The sequence below is a fragment of the Cupressus sempervirens genome, chromosome 1, assembly GCF_028749045.1.
Source record: "Cupressus sempervirens isolate cs-2001-9-10 chromosome 1, ASM2874904v1, whole genome shotgun sequence".
Lineage (NCBI taxonomy): Eukaryota > Viridiplantae > Streptophyta > Pinopsida > Cupressales > Cupressaceae > Cupressus > Cupressus sempervirens.
The window spans coordinates 759,089,143-759,095,142 of NC_143118.1; positions in this window are offsets into that span (position 1 = coordinate 759,089,143).

The following is a 6,000-nucleotide window of genomic DNA, read 5'->3' on the forward strand; positions in this document are numbered from 1 at the left end:
CATGAAGTGTCACCCTATTAGAGGATTTACAATAGGCTATTAAAACCACCTAATTCCATAGGATTTTCAATCACCTTCTCCAAAGGTTCTCCCACCTAGCTATTAAGCTAACCTATCAATGTAGGATTTCCAACATCTAATACAATAGCAAGAAAGTATTAGAAACCTTTGACCTAATTGTTCACAATCTCCAATTGCTGATTTTAGACACTTGATTTGCTTACTCTGATGTAATCCTTGCTTGATTTGATATATGATCATGTTCCTTTCTTTGTTCTGATCAACTAGATATGTAACTGTTACTATGTCGCTCTAACTCTTTCTTTCTTCACTCTGAATTTCACTATAGTTTCCCCATACACTATTCCATCCACACATACAATGGGTTTTTCGTCCTCCTTTTAAAGATTATGAATACTTAGGGTTAGGTATGGATCTACGATCCATATTGAATCTCAAGTTCCTACTCATTCCTTGCATTTTTTCATTGGTTGCATGCCTCTTCCATTTTTCTAATTGGTTGCATGCTAATCGCATGGGAAATGCAAAATATTTGATCTTATCCTTATCTTCCTTTGAAATCCTTCTATATCGACTCCAAAAAGGGTTTAAATATGAGTTTTTGAGGGCACAAACTCATATGTTGATTCTGTGTTACTCAGCACATATTGGAAAATTGGCGCTCGACATATATACTCTCCTGGTTTGCTTGACACCTATTAGATTTTGTCTTGCTCGCCACATGTATGACTCTAGCTCACTTGGCATATGAAACATCTTGGTTTGCTTGGCATCAACTATGACGTGACATCTATGTATCACTTAACACTCATATAATGCTCGACACCTGAAGTCACTTAGCACCTATTGGAATTCTGACTCAACACCAACTATGGCTCAGCATGCATAGTGTACTCAGCTTCAATGTAGAAAGTAGTTAAGCATGTTGACACTCAAATGTCAAAACCATTCTAAGGCCAACATTATTATTTTGCAAGATATAAGTAGCGATCTTATCTTACACAAATAAAGTGTAGTTGATGTAAAACAAGTATAACATGTGAACTATGGTGAAGATAGCTTGAAAGATGTACAAGCCTTATGTGATGTGAGATCTGATGTATGATCATATAAAGTGTGAGTTTTAGCAGTGAGAAAGTATTGCATGTATACCTATACTTGTGAAGAACTTTATTGATTATTGCATGTTAAGGTAGTGGGCTCTTCTTGCATACATTATAAAAGGTTGAAGGAACTCCTAACAGAGTTGAGGCTTCTAACAAGGCCTAGTCCTCTAACAAGGACTCAAGACACAACATGTACTTCATAAACTCCTAACATGGTCAATATCCTTAACATGATTCTTTTGTTTAGTTGATCATCTAGTGGGTATCATCCCCACTAGGGTTTTCCTTGGCCAGGGTTTCCTAGTTAACAAATAATGGTGTTATGAGTTCTCTTTGTGTATGGTTATATTTACAATTCAACTCTGTTGGTTTACTTTCATATGTTAGTTATAAAGTAATTAACAATATTCAGTTGTGGACAAAAGTTTGTAGAATATTGATTCACCCACACCCCCACCCCCCCGCCCCTAGTATTATCTATTTCTAACAATTGGTATTAGAGCACATGTACTCTAAAGAGTCTTAATAGCTCAAGTAATATCCCTATGGATATGGAACAATTAAATAGGAATCTTGAAGAAGGTCTTGAACAGATTAACCTTCTATAGAAAAAAGACATAACCTGAAAGATAGGTATGAAGATGATTTTTTTATATTGGAAAACTAAAAGACAAGATTGATGATCTAAAATCTGGTAAGGAACCAAATGTGCAAAATAGTGACAATGGTGAAGTAGGAAATCTCAAGAAAGAAAATGAGATCTTGAAACATGAGTTGAAAATTATAGAACTTAAGTTGAGTCCTAAGAAAGATGGCAGTGAGAGTGAACTTGATTTGAAATCGAAGAATACATACTTTAGATCTCAATTGAGTCAAGTAACATCTAAATTAGATTCTATTAATATTGAACATGCAAAATTAGAAAAGTATAATACCATTGTGAAAGGAGAATTGACACAAGCTAAGCAACAGTAAGAGAAACTTTATTCCAGTAGTGAGAAAATTGATGAATAGATATTTCACTAGAGATTTTATTATAAGACAAGGCTTGGTTACCTTATTGGAGAGAAATCTGTCGAGAACGTTAAAATTAGAAAAGAACTAGATCTAGTTGTTGAATCCCATAAAGAATCTTAATTGAGTAAGATTGAATCAAACATTACTACTAAAGTATCTAAAGAGATTGAATTAGTTGATCTATCTACAAAACATGACGAGCCTAAGAAAATAGAGCAAGTTGATAAACCTAGCAAGATGAACCACCTAAGGTAGTCAAACATGAATTCAGAGATAGATGTTTCATATGCAATGAAACTAGTCATATTAAAAGAGATTGCACATGTAAGTCTTTCAAACCTATTACTAATTTATATTGTTATAATTGTCATGGTTATGGACATAAAGTAGTAGATTGCAAGAAGCCTAAGTTTGATAGTAATAATGCAAATAGTAGAATGTTTAGGGACACTAAACTTGTAGGTGATGAAAGAGGAAGATCACAAAGCAAATCTAATGATGGAGGAAGATCTGATGGAGAAAGGAAATAGTTTTTATGTTACAATTGTAACAATCTTGGACACATTGCAAGGAATTATAGAGCACCTGATAGTCAAAATGGAACCAATCAAAGGAGGAATGCACCTGTATGTTAGTTATGCAATAATTGTGGACACACAATGAGATATTGTAGAATGGACAGAAGAAACTTCAACAAAAATCCTAATCAAAGAAGAAATGACAAAAGGAATGATAAAAATAAGAAGGAAGCAATCAAGGAACATGTTGATGAATTCAAAGAAGCATTTGTGAAAGCTAAGGATCTAGAAAGTTCTTATAAAGTTTTGGAGAAACAATATTTTGATGCACCTGATGAGAGATTGAAGCCATAAGTTGTTTGTGACTCATCCTATTTGAATTAAGAAATTTTAGAAGAGGTAAAGCATCAGTTAATTAGAATTGATGCTAGAGAGAAAATTAGAAGTTGCACGATTAATAGAAGGTAGAGGAAATAGAGACAAAGCTATGGTCAAGTGTGCAAGCTTAGATATGATCGTAGTAAGCTATAAGATGGAAAACAAGTTTACTAGTAATTAGTGACAATTTTTGAATTTCTCGTAGATACACATTTAATGTGGAGTCCAATTTGAAGTGATTTAAAGATTACAAACAAGATTGTATGTACCATTTGTTCATGCAAAGAGTTTAGAGAAATTTGATAGCAAATTCAAGTGTGAAGTTGTAGAAGCCCTAGACATGATATTTTAAGGCATTTTACATAGATTGAATTAAGTTTTCAATATATATAGTTGCAATAATTATTGATGGTCAGACGGTATCTAATGTTAGTGAAAGATCGAGGTATAAGCTCAAGAAGCACCCATTTGTTTCTTTTGTGGATGATCTAGTTAGGCATATTTTCACAAATCTCGTAGAATGTGCTTCATGTAGAAGATGTTCAAAGATATATCCATTGTAAAATTTAAAATATTGGAGATGAGGATATACATAAGGAATTAGGAGTCATGTGTAATAATGACCTAACCTTGAAATTTGAGTACGCACACTTGAACAAGTTAAACCTAGTAAAGTATATGTTTTACACAGAGTTTGACGATCATGACAGGACCATAATCATTCATAGAAAAGTTCATGATGAGATGTTTTGGATAGGAAATGTACTAGTAGCAATTTATAATGACCTATTTAATAAGGTCACATGTTTTAGCAATGAAGGATGAAACCCACTGAATGATAGAAATGTGAGAAAGACAATTGAGACAAACTTGTACACTAGGTTTAATGGAAGAAATATGAAGGTGGACATGATTCAAGACAAAGTAGTTAAAGTGTTAAGTAAGATTTTAGGATACAAGCTTAACCATGGTTCAAGGGTTAACTTAGTACCAACTAGATTTTTGCATACAACCTATGTAATGGCAGTTGAGAGAAGAAAAGTGAACCTATGTGAGATAGAATTCAATTATTGGACAACATTGAAAAATTGGAGAAGACTAAGAATGTAACATTTATATTTGAGTCTCTATTGACACATTTATTCTTCTATGCAACCAAGAATTTCCCAAGAATGAGAAATTGGGAAAGCAATGAGTGCACAGTGCAGTTGGTGACACAGTGTTATAGGGAAAAGTTGGAAAATGTCAAAGATAGTGACATAGATAGGATGATGCATATTTTTCAGATTGAAATGAAATAGAAGTACAAAATACCTCCCTCCATGGTGGAGAAGTAAAAATAAGAATTATGCTTTATGGTGGAAACTGACAATACATGCACGAAAGTAGCAAAACCAGGGGTAAAATTCATTGAGCCCATGGGATATGAGATGAGTGCAAAACTCATTGAAGGGTATGCTTAGATCATACTCCAATTAGAAAAGGACACTAAGTGTCCTAGATGGGGTACCTATGAGATGAAGGTAAGGGAAGTTCATTTTGAACTTCACAACAAAGACATTAAGCAAAAAGTGGAGAAGAAGATAGATTCCATCCTAAAGGAATTTGGTATGACTTAAGAGGTGAAATAAAAGGTATTGTATTGGAAATGAAGAACAATAGACAGACTGGGGTGATATCAACAACACCAATTATTGTTGCAACACCTTCTAAGTGTGTAACAATTATAAAATCCAATGCATAGACACCTACACCCAATGAAATAGTTGCATAAGTGCAACCAATCTGAGTTCATTGTGATCAACCTAGATGGCAATTAAAGGTTGATTCACCTGTTGCATAGAGGAAGTCTAAAAGATTGGTAAAGGTAAAGCAAGAACCTTCAACATCTACAAAGAAAAGGGTCAAGAAAACTTCTAATGGACCCAGAAAAAAGAGGAAGACCTTGCAAGTTAGTGATTTAGAAGAATCAAAGGATGAAACTGATGAAAAACTAGTGGAGCAAGCAACACAAGAGGGTAGAACTTTAGCAGGAAAGAAGGCATGGAAACCAAAGGTAGAAAACCTAAAAATGCAAATTATAAATGATGATAATTTTGTACAGTTGAATAAATTCTATATCTTGTACAATAATATGGATAGAAGGAAACTAGAGAATGCCATAGTAAGAAACATGATCTTGAGGAACAAAAGGTTAAACAACATTCAGAACAAGTTCCCAGAAGACCTACATAATAGGTTATTAAACGAGAAGAAAAGAGTGATAGAAGAAGATGCAAATTTAAGAGAAAACATGATAAACAAACTGTGTGAAGTTAATTCTAAGGAAGAAATGGACATAATTTTGAAGGGTATTGAGCCCTTGTTGAGGAACAAAAGAAGAACAATTCTTCTAATGGGAGGCAATTATGAAGAAGTTAAGTAGACTGAGGAAGTCGTACTAAAACATATGACTTCTATGCTAGAAGTAAGTGCACAATCAAAACCAGTAAGCCTAGTATATGTACAAGAAATTACATCATCTAGTGATGAGGAAGATGTTGAGGAGACACAATAAGTACCATCACCTCCTCACATAGTTATGGGTATTGAATTCATGCAAGTAGATAGTACACACATAATTGTATATGCAAAAGAAATTCCTTTTGCAGGTTATGGATCATCAATTGTTGGAAATATCACTACCTACACCATCTTTGAAGAGGAAGAAGAAGAAGAGGAAAGGAAGAAATAGGCAGAGGGAAGTAAAAAAGAGAGAAGAAGAAAAGAGAAAAGAAGAGAAGAAGCAAGAAGAAGAAAGGAAGGAAGAAACAAAGAGGAAAAGAGAAAAAGAAAGAAAGGTTACATAAAAGAAACAAAGACAAGAGGAAAAGAAAAGGAAGAGAATAGAAGGAGATTCTGAGCTAAAGAAGAGGTGGAAGATTATGATGCAAGAATCAACATTCTTGTCTAGACTAAAA